The sequence below is a fragment of the Callithrix jacchus genome, chromosome 3 (assembly GCF_049354715.1).
Source record: "Callithrix jacchus isolate 240 chromosome 3, calJac240_pri, whole genome shotgun sequence".
In the NCBI taxonomy this organism is placed as follows: Eukaryota; Metazoa; Chordata; class Mammalia; order Primates; family Cebidae; genus Callithrix; species Callithrix jacchus.
Genome location: NC_133504.1, coordinates 79,207,293 through 79,218,865, shown reverse-complemented (window position 1 = coordinate 79,218,865; position 11,573 = coordinate 79,207,293). Strand labels below are relative to the sequence as shown.

General features: G+C 34.9%; 1 protein-coding gene across 5 annotated transcripts in view; it reads left to right on the top strand.

Annotated features, from left to right (window-relative positions):
• LOC100394816 (N-deacetylase and N-sulfotransferase 3) overlaps positions 1-11,573 on the top strand; it is a 183,433-nt gene that overhangs the window by 2,036 nt on the left and 169,824 nt on the right. The gene's annotated exons all lie outside the window — the stretch shown is intronic.

Sequence of the window (11,573 nt, the reverse complement as noted above, 5' to 3'; positions counted from 1 at the left end):
TTGTCCTTTTCTCTAGTCACTAACATCTGGCAAATAATAGTAGTGTTCATAACACTAGTTACATGAGCTAAGAACGCCAGAGGACAACTAAATATTACTGTAACAGAGTGTGAAGACTGAAAAGAAAAAAAAGCCCATATTCCTGGCATTATTTTAGTCCCTTCCTTTTAGCTAAATAGAAATTAATTAATAAAGAAGCTGTGTTTAAGTTTCCATTAAGTCTTTGCATTTACTTTTGAAAGTATGGCTAAATTAAAACCAAGCTGGCAGTTTAAGCAGTTATTATGTGCTTGAAGATTATAAGTAATACATAATTCTTCTGTTTTTTTCATTTGAAATTATTTTGGTAAGAAATGTTTTCAATATGAATATATTTCTGATGTAAAATTGTTTAAAAATGTCAAATATATATTGTTATGGAATTTTAAAATATGGTAAATAAATCCCTGAGTTTTGTATGTAGCCCCCATTTCCCCTAATATTATATAAAATAACAAAATGCCTTTTAAGATCTAGAAGTTAAGCCAGTTTTCAGGGATATGAAAAATTAGAGGCTTACTGAACACATTAAAGAATTGGCAAGTGTATTTTATGAATTGCTCATATTTCAATAGAAATATATTTTCTAAACTGCCTAAAGGCTTTTTTAAAAAATATGTTTTGAATAATCTGAGTTTTTAATTACTTCTAAATTGCATCTGTGATTGTGTCTCAAAACACTAATTTATTGTAGTCAGTTGCTCTGGGAGTATAAACAGTCATTCATGTATTAATTCTGTAACTAGCTATTAAGTGTGTACTACATGTGAAGCATCTTTTGGAACTTACAGATATAATCTTGAACTGCAGTCCATTCCTTTAGAAGAGGGGTAGAGGAGAATAGAGTCATAGGAAAGCACATTATGCTGAGCATCTATCTGTTCTGTACTTCATATGGCTATATCCCATGCCAGGCACAGAGACAAACTCTAGGGATACATCAGAGGCAGGCTCTAGGGATAAATAAAGTGTCTCATGGGGAGGATAAATAGGTATATAGCTTACAACATGCTAAGCACAATAGCAAACATATCTACACAGTTTTATATAAATTATGTTGTGGGAAACACTACAGTGTGTGCTACATATCTGTAACTATTAAGTATGTAGGACAGAGTTCAAAGGCAAGACTAGATTTGTGTGATGATTTGGAAAGGTGTAGCAGTAATTCAGACAAAGACAGCAATTTCTTGAAACCAGGAAATTGGAGTAAGAATTGAGAAGGAAGGACCAAATAAGATCTATTTAGGAAGTAAAATTAAACAACTTAGTAATTGGTTAAATGGAGATAAAAGAGAATATAATCATGACATTAGAATTTGTCATGAAAGAGAATAGAAGGATGACATTAGGATTTTTAGCATAGATGAACAATTGATGATATCAACAACAGTAAGGAAAAGGATCAAATAAAAGGATTAAAGGTCAAAATAAAAATTTCAGTTTTATTCAAGTGCATGTGGGATGCAGAGGTATTTCACAAGTAGTTGCCTCACAAGAAAAGTCTGGGTAGGAAATACAGACTTCAAATTAACCATCCTATAGGGAATCATTCACCACATGAAGTGTGTGAGATCAGCCAGAGAAACAATTTATAGAGTGATGAGACAAGACGATCAAATGCCGAATCTTGAGGAAAATCATCTTTTAGAAAACAAGTAGAGGGAAACATCCCTTGAGTAAGAGTTTAAAAGAACAGTCAGAGACCAGGAGGCTGAGATACTACTGCTTCAGAAAGAGTGTAATCACCAGTATAAAACCCAACAGCAGGGTCCACTGAAGTAAGTACTAATAAGTCTCCTTTGGGAAAAGACAAAGATCACTGGAGACTCACCACTGGGGATCATTTTAACTGGTAGACTAGTAAACTAATCACTGCGTGGATGTTGGGTTTTTTTCCTTATGTGGAACAGAAAATGTGCTTCCTTATTTAATGGGAAGATTTGAAATATCAATGCAATATCAGCTTTGCCTGCCTAGATGTTGAATATGAGTATACTTTAAAAAGCCTCAAAGCCATAAAAGAAATTCTGACATGGTATGAAGTGTTTCATTTTCTGTACCACAAAAAGACAAAAAAGAAAAAACAGACCTAAGTTGAGGTATGCATTTGTCTAAGAATATGCAAGCTACAAGCTATAGCCTGTAAAGAATCAAAGAATAAAATTGTTTTAGATAATTCAAATATTCCTTTAAAAAGGCAGGACGAATTTCAGTTAAATTGAAGTCAGTAAAAGATGTATGTGCCCGTGTGTGTGTGTGTGTGTGTGTGTACGCACACGGGCACATATGCATGCAAACGTATTTCTGGATGAGTTCTAGTGATGTTCAAAATTTCAAGTTCCTTGTGATCTAAGACCTACCCTCAAACTTCCTAAGGGTTTTTGTAGAGAGAAAGTGATGTTTCTATGATTTAAAAAAGCTTCTAACATTAAAGCATTTTAGTTTTACATGAAAGCACTTCATGACCCAGTGAACATTAATGACCCATATTGTCTTTTAGAAGCATTAACTCACTCTTGTCGTAAGATCCATTGTACCTTTAGACCTACCATTTCATATAACGTTTATTTCCCAAGACAAAGGAGAAGATGAATGGGAAGATTATGGAAAAGGTGGTTGTTCAGGGTTTTACTGAACTCCTTGAATTTGAATACTCTCAATACATAAAAGAGGTTACATATCACTCCCTCCTACATCTCTCTTCTAACTCTGTAGTAAGTACACATTCCTTTCAAACTTTGAGAAACTTTCTAAAATTTCATCAGAAAATGAAGAACTTGCCCAGTCCCACCTGAGCTTACTGAAGAGGTGACCATAGCCCCTCCTGGGGTACCTTGTATCTCTTCCTAGAGGTACTCAACAGCCACTTTCCTTTTTTTACTACCCCAGATTTTCCACTATTTTCTTTCATTTCAATATATCTTAACTTGTGTATTTGTGGATTAGCCCTTTAAAACATCTACATTTTTTAAGTGGCACCAGAAAAGAGGGCAGTTCTTAAATCTTTAATACAATGTCACCAGTGGCTTCATCATTATTTGCCTCTCTAATGGAAGATCCAAGAGGGCCTAGGGAAAAGAAAATGCTGAAAATAGTTGAGGGAAGCCAGAACACTGTAAAAAACTAAGAGATATCAAGCTCAGAAGACAAACTTGGCTGATTTTTTAGTCTTGCTTGGGGCTGACTGTGCAAGGCTCTAATTGGAGTGTAAAGGTGCATTCTGTGCTGCTTGCCTTCACCACGAATATTCACCACCCCCGCTAAGGGGAAGCCAGAGGCTTCAAAAAGTCACTAAAAAATAACAACATACCACATATTGGGAGGAGTGGGAAAACACAACTGTAGTCAATTACTCTGTCATAAGTACACATAGAAGGGAAGCAAAAAGTTTTCCAGACAGTTCACTATTCATGTGCTCTGTATGGATGTCAAGACCTGTACACTGTACATAGTATTAATGTTCTTCCATTTTTCTCCTAAACTCATATTTCTTGAGTTTCTTTTCATTATATCTGATGTTTCTTAACTATTTATTGATATTCATTTAATTTAATTATGCTATTTAGAAGCATGTATCTGCTTGATACCAATACTTCAAATTTGCTAGATTTACTTTATAACTGAATACAGTATGCCTCATGTACTTGACAGGGACATATATTCTTCAATCAAGGTATATCAGTACAACATTGTTAACTACATTTTTCAAATCTGTCTTCTTACTGTGTTCTTTTTTGGGGGCACGGGGATGAGGGAGAGGAATGGTATGCCTGATGCTATCAAAAGAGTTATGTTTAATTCCCTAACTCTGATGGTTGATTGTAAATATTTCCTTCTTATGAAAATTATTGCCTTCTATATTTTGAAGCTATGCTAAGTACATATCTTTTATTATATTTTAATATAATGTTTTAAGATTCTGTGTTATCTTTTTAACCTTATCAATGTTGTTTTGCCTTTATTTGTTTTGCTTAATACTAAACAGCTATACTAGCTTTCTTTTGATTACTATTTGAGAAATATAACTTACCTCCTTTTATATATTTTTAATCTCTCTCCTGTCTGTCTTTGCACTATAAGTTAGCTTTGAAAACAGCCTCTAGATAAACTTTACTTTTTGTCTACTCTGTCAATCTTTGTCTTTTAATTAACAAGATCAATCTACATATAGTTAATTGTATTATCAATGTATATGGATTTATTTCAGCTACTTAATTTGGTGGTTTATATTCACCCCACTTGTTATATTTCTTCTTTCCTTTCTCTTTCTTATTACCTTCACTTGAATTGTCAGTTTCTTTCTTTTTTCTATCCATTTCTGGTTTAATGTATTTTATCTTTTTTTTTTTTTTTGAGTAGTTTCTCCAGAAATGTAAACATGTGTGTTAAACAAGTGCCAAAATCTTCATATCTCAGTCGAAAGGTACAGAGTTCTTTCTCTAACCATGCTTTCTCTCCTTTGGGTGATGGGCTATTCTTGTTCTGAATATTAACTCTGTTGTTGTTTTGCCCCAGATAATAGGAACTGTTGTTTTACCACTATCAAAGTTTGATTAGATTTGCAAGATTTCTACTGTTTTCTTTGCTAACTTTTTCTCATCTGATGTGATTCCCAGCTTCTACATCTCACCCCTTTTTGTAAAGAACAGCCAAAGTCACACCATTAACATAATTTTGATCATGACCCTCCTCTCCTCAAAACCCTCCATTGACTTTCAGTGTCTTCATCTCTGGTGGTACATGCCCACCTCCTTTTCCCTCACTCACTCTTCTGCAGCCGCTCTAGTTTCCTTGCTGTTCCCCACTCCTGTTTCAGAATTTTGCATTTACTGTTCTTTCTCCCTGAAGTGTTCTTCCCCTAAATTGGTGCATAGTTCTCTTCTTTGCTTCCTTTAGGTCTTTACTGAAATGTTACTTTCTCAATGAAGTCTTCTCTGACCATTCTCTTTTTTTTTTTTTTTTTTTTTTTTTTGAGATGGAGTTTCGCTCTTGTTACTCAGGCTGGAGTGCAATGGCACCATCTTGGCTCACCGCCACCTCCGCCTCCTGGGTTCAGGCAATTCTCCTGCCTCAGCCTCCTGAGTAGCTGGGATTACAGGCATTCACCACCATGCCCAGCTAATTTTTTGTATTTTTAGTAGAGACAGGGTTTTACCATGTTGACCAGGATGGTCTCGATCTCTTGTCCTCATGATCTACCTGCCTCAGCCTCCCAAAGTGCTGGGATTACAGGCGTGAGCCACTGCGCCTGGCTATTCTCTTTAGAGTTGCAACCCTTAAATCTCCCCATCTTTTCCTGATAGGGTTTCATTCTAGCACTTATGATCATCAATGGTCATCAATGATCATCAATGCTAAAACTGGCTCACATGGGCTTATAAGGTCAATTGTGTGCACTTCTTCCCAGCTTTATGGAAGGAATATTTACACCATAAAAATGGACAAATGCCAAAAATCTGGGCTTTTTTTCACAAAGACCCAGTTGTTAAAGGTTTCACAGCATGCTACCAGACATACCATATATTTTACTAATTTATTAGGTTGGTGCAAAAGTAGTTGCAGTTTTTGCCATTACTTTGTCATTTTGAGTATTAAAATGTAAGCTTCACAAGGGCAAGATTTTTTTTATCTATTTTGTTCACTGATGTATCTCCAGCACAGAGAAATGTACCTAGCTCAGTATATATTTGATGAATGAATGAATTGCATTCTTTCTGAAGTATATCCTTCATGAAAGAGAAACTTCAGCTAAATTAAATTTAAAGTAATTTAATTGAACAATGATCAATTCATGAATCAGGCAGCCTCCCAAGCCAGAGTAGGTTCAGAGACTCCAGCGCAGCCACGTGGTGGAAAAAGATTTGTGGACTGAAAAAGGAAAGTGACATACAGAAAACAGAAGTGAGGTACAGAAACAGCTGGATTTGTTACAGGTTGGTGTTTGCCTTATTTGAACATGGTTTGAACACAACTGACTGGCCAAAACACAGTGATTGCCAAGCATAGATTATAGTCTGTTTATACCTCCACTTGTTACAGTTCACGATGTACAGAAAAATCTTTAGGCTGAACTGAAATTATGTAAGGAGGTGGCTTTAGGCTGAACTTTATTTTAAAGAGTTCCCTCAATGAGAATCTATTAATGATAAACCATCTCAGATTTTATGCATTGGAAATATCTTTATGTTTCCTCATCCTCAAAAGATAGTTTGGTTGAGTTTACAATGCCTAGTTAACAGTTCCTTCACATATATCCATTGTTGCTCATACTGGGAAGACTGGTGCTCCCTGGAAGTCACCTAAACATTTGTGGTAATAGAATGTCCAGTTCCACCAGTCCCTAATTGTTTTATAATTATCACAAAGTTACACAATTTGAGGTCATTCTTATGAATGTATATGAAATGTTTCTTTCTCTCTCTCTCTCTCTCTCTCTCTCTCTCTCTCTCCCCCTCCCCCCCACCCTTCCTCCCTCCCTCCCCCCACTTCACTCTCTCTCTTAGTTTGGTAGAACACGTATTATCTAAATATGATATAATGTGATTATATTAATACACAGAAAAATTAAATACTCTCAATATTATCACATTCAAATAGTCATAATGTGCTAGCAACTATACAGTTATTTTAAGGAAAGAACTTTATAATTTAACATATGGAAATCATAAAATACATTAGCAAAGGGAAAAACTATTTCATAATCTACTTACGTTTAATATATTTTATTAAATTTGTTGTTACATTGTGAAATGGAATATTTCTCTACTATTAAGGAGTGATTTGTTATGCAATGACATTCTCAAAGAACGAGTTATAAATCATTTAAAGAAGGCAAGATGTGGTTATTGAACATATGAATGTGTAAACAGGATATGTGGTTACTGATTACATTTTTAAAGGTCTGATGCAATGAATCCAGCCCACGCATGTTACTGGAGGGCTGTCCTAGATGGTATCAAAGCTCAACCAGACAATGATGAGTTCTACTTACTGTATAGCAGAAGAATCCAAGAGTCAAATTCAGAACAGAGATTTAGGTTCTAGAGATAGTAGGAAAATTATGCTCATTTACTCTTTTAAAATGATGTCGTAAGGATTTCAAAGGATATGCTGATGACTAATGAAATACATTTTTTGATAAATCAAAAACCTTGGAGAAAATTGTACTATTTGCCAGTTACTGGATTATGTCCTTCTCTTGGTTAAGAGAATTTATTTCTTCTAATATTCCGTGTTTCTAGAAAATAAATCGGCAGTAAAAAAATCATTTTTGTATCTCTATGCTGGTGGTTTATGCTGTTAAATCTATAAAAAAACGCAGTAAGTTACTGCCAAGATAAAAAACACTTACTGAGTACATACATTAAGTGTTTTGCTTTAACATTTAATTCACATAGAAATTCTGTAAAACAAAGATTATAAGCAGCATCATTTTACATAAAGAAACTGAGGTTTATAGATTATGATTAACTTGCTCAAGATTTTACAACTAGTAAGTTGGCATTCCTAGAATACAAAATGCAGATCTACCTGGCTCCAAAACTGAGCTTTTCCACCTTATGTGCTTCACAGTTGTGAGCTTAACACAACTGGTGTTAGGTAGTGTCCATAGCAATTTCTTCCTATCAAACTCTATTTTACAGTAAATTATATCCTATCAGCTTCCATTATAGTTTGATGGGTTGTATCTGAAGCTTTGCCCTAGATTTATTTATAAGTCTGGAACAGAAATTAGTATTAGTCACCTCTTGAAATGCCTTGGGCAGAAATAAGTTTTGGATGAATTCGAGTGGCATAGTGAGAGCATAGTGGCAGGCACTTCTGGCACTCAATCAATTAAAAAACCAAAATTGCCCATAATTTTTATAATTTCACTTTTTCTATCTGCATGTACTCAGATTTTAAAGTCTGTGTGACGTTTTAAAGTGCTTTATGCCGGCATTCCTAACATTTTTTAAAGCACACAAACAAATAGAAAAAGTCAAGGAAATTCTGACGTATTGTTACTTAGTCTTTGGGAAACATGAATTAATAGCTAAAGCACTTTTTTTATTCTTAACTTTTACAGGCTTCCATGCATAATAAAACTGGAGATTGAAATACAAAATGAATCTTAAAGTCATAATGTTAAAATAAAATAAATCATGAGATCTACTTGGGATAATTTATAAACTGTTATAACTAAATAAATATAGCCAACTTATTAAACTTCTAGATGAACTGAAATTTTAAAAATTAAAATTAAAATTTACCCATTTAATACATATTAGAATATTACCTTAAAGATTACATACATTCTCATTTTAATATTAATAGTTATGATTATACATGATTATTAGTATAGTTATTAATTATACCAATTACTAAAATAGCTATGTATGGTTTACTATTAATGCCAAAGCAAAATACCACTAACTTAGTGGCTTAAAACAACCTAAATTTGTCATTTTGCATTTAGCATTTCTGAAGATCAGATATCCAACATGGGTCTTACTGGGCTAAGTTCAAGGTGTCCATGGGGCTGTGTTCCTTTCTGGAGGCTCTGGGGGAAACCCATCACCTTGCTGTTTCCATCTTCTAGATTCTGCCCACATTCCTTGGCTCATGTTCCCTTACTTCATCATCAAAGCCAGCAATACTCTCTGTGCCTTATTTCTCTGCCACAGAGAGTGGCGCTCTCTCTCTCTCTCTCTCTCTCTCTCTCTCTCTCTCTCTCTCTCTCTCTCTCTCTCACTCACTCTTACTCACTCACTAAAACTGGAAAGACCCATATGGCCTACCTGGATAATCCAGAATAATCTCCCCATATCAAAGTCTTTAACTTAATCACATCTACAAAATCTCTTTTGTCATGTAATGTCCACATTCACAGGTTCCAGGGATTAGGACATGGATTTCTTGGCAGGGGAGGTAAAGGCGATATTCCATGTACAACAAGCTATGCTCTTCAGGTAATCACGCCATGATTCCTACAATGACTCAACTCCTCAAGAAAGTTTACTACTTTACTACTGTTTCCTCACTGGAAAATGAAATCTTGATGGCATATACATGCTCAAATAATTACTCTAGATCTCTGAGTCAATAGTAGTTAACTGGGGAAAATTAAATTATTGTGCTGTTAAATGCTTCATACCCCTTACACTCTGGAGGTTAACATGGGTGGGCAAGTAACCCTTCCTTCACTTAGATATCTTAAAAAATGTAGCTCTCCAAAGATTGCCTAGTTGGAGCAGATGTGTGACTATCATCAATTCACTACTTTTGGAGTTTCTAATATCATGTTTCTAGAAGTGCATCAATTATGAGACTAGAATCCTTTTTGAAAGCCAGTTGATTGGGACTACCACATAGCTACCTAAGCAGAGTTTACCATTTTCATTGTCAACATTTTCATTATACTTTTTTTCTTTTTTGTTCTCTTTATGTTTCTGCATCAACCTCAGTTTCAGTGCCCTTATTTTATGTATTAGCCTTTCCCTCTTTTGAATTTCTGTTTCAACTATCCCAATCTAAAAACAACAACGGTGTTTTATCTGTTTATCCCTTCTCTCTTTATCTCCCCTGCTTTGATATCCTGGTGTCTGCTTCAAGAATGTACCTTTTCTTTCCCTTCATACTTACATCTTTATTTTTATGTAACTACTTGTTTCTATTTTTTTTTTCTCTGACTGTATAAACTGAGTAGAATCAGATTTCTGGGAAAGAAGAACATTACTTGTAGAAATTAGGCCAACTGGTTGAGACATTGAACAATGATCTATCCTTAAAAATAATAATAATAAATCCTTCACTATCCTTTTGGAATATATATATATATATTTAATACCAGAACAACATATAGCAGGGCCATTTTTATCTAGGAATTCTAAGAGACAAAGTATTTGAGTTCACACAGAAAGACAACTTACTTGATAGTCTTGAATAAATGAATTCAGTGGTTTTGACAATAAAATGAAGATTAGACTTGCTGCCAATGGAGCAGTTAATAGTTATACCCTGCCAAACTCAGATTTCTGATATACTGAAAAATACTTTTAGGAAATTTTGTATAACATTTAACAAAAAATTTTTGACAGTATTTTTAGGAAAAAGAAGACATTGAAAAACCATTTAACTCTAGTGTGATTGCTTTGAAAAAGTAAGTTAGGTTAATATTCAAAGGATCCTGACATAATTTGCCAGTCTGCTGTAGAAATGCATTATGCATTTAAAGGAAGTAAAGGAAGAAAATACTTTCCCAGTCTATGTCATTTCTTATGTGATACAGGGACACTGTCATTGCTCTAACTGAGGGAGAAATGAGCAATGGAAAACTAAAGGCACATTTTTCCTTCTTGCTAGGACTGTCCTGCAAGAAGCAGATCTCCAATAGCACTGTCATTTGCAACTTTGCAAGAACTAGTTGGTGTTCAGTCACCATTCTCAAAGAAGACACAGCTGTATTCAAAAAATTTATGTTTGCCTAAGTGGACTCTATCTCTAAGGATGCCATTAGTTGTTCATCAAACTTCAAAATAGTTCAGAGCCTCTGAAGAGGCCTAGGAGATCCTATGTTCAAAGCTCTGCACTTCAAAATTGATGCAATGTCAAGAGGGGCAAGGGCAAGAGGAGAAAGAGTATCAGCACAAATATCTAATGCATGCTGGGCTTAAAACCTAGGTGACGGATTGATAGGTGCAGCAAACCACTATGGCACACGTATACCTATGTAACAAACCTGCACATTCTACATATGTATCCTGGAACAAGAAAGGAAGAAAGAGAAAAAAAGAGAGAAAGAGAGAGGGAGAAAGGGAGGGAGGGAGGGAGGGAAAAATAAAGGAAAGAAATTGACATAATGTCAATGCAACATCCTTCAAAGCAAGGAAAGCCTAAGAGGATACTTAACTACACATCTTTGTTTTCAAGTCATCAGCAGATTTCAGATTGGGTCTCTGTTGTAACTGAACGTCTTTAAAGAGCAAAATTATTACTCAATTAAAACTAATTCTTCCAGTCACTTATGTATGATACAGTCCACAGCTTATACCTGATTATTTTTTTTTTTTGAGACAGAGTCTTACCATGTTGCCCAAGCTGAACTTGAACTCCCAGGCTCAAGCTCACCCTTCCAAGTAGTTGAAATCAGAGGCACATGCCAGTACATACAAGTATAACTGTACTTTTACTGTTGATGAACCTATAGCACAGATATTGCTGGTCACCAGTGATGGATCTAATTATAACATGTAAATGAACAGAAAGCAAAGTGCTACTGTATCTTTTTAAAGGAAAGTCACTAGTTTCCACTTAAATACTCAGTGATGTTCAAATGTGTTTAATCACTTATCAATATAAGACTATTTTCACGAGTTTCCAAACCACAGAAAAGGCAAATGTTTGCTTAAAAATGCAGATCCCACAATTCCACACTAAAAGAGTTTTGTCTTGGTAGATTGGGGGGAAGAGAGGGGCCCGAATCACCTAGATGATTCTAATGAAGGTAGTAGAAATGCACATTTGGGGAAACATGGGCTTAAATAGACTAC